This window comes from Haliaeetus leucocephalus, unplaced genomic scaffold, assembly GCF_000737465.1.
Source record: "Haliaeetus leucocephalus isolate CR32 unplaced genomic scaffold, Haliaeetus_leucocephalus-4.0 Scaffold164, whole genome shotgun sequence".
NCBI lineage: Eukaryota > Metazoa > Chordata > Aves > Accipitriformes > Accipitridae > Haliaeetus > Haliaeetus leucocephalus.
The window spans coordinates 135,190-135,407 of record NW_010972600.1 but is presented as its reverse complement, the minus strand read 5'-3'; positions in this window follow the sequence as shown (position 1 = coordinate 135,407).

Sequence of the window (218 nt, the reverse complement as noted above, 5' to 3'; positions counted from 1 at the left end):
CGCAGCCGGAGGCAGCACGGCCCGCGCAGGCGCTGCGCTGCGCACGCCCGCCGGCACCGGGCAGTCTCGCCGCCGCTGTTCGGCGACGCGCGTGACGCGGCTCCGCGGGTTCTGCTCGCAGTTCCCGCTGCCGCGGGCGACTAGCGCCCTGCGGTCGGCGCGGACAGCCCTGCCTATCTGCCCGGCGCGGAGAGCGGCGGGCGGGAGCGCGGGGGAAG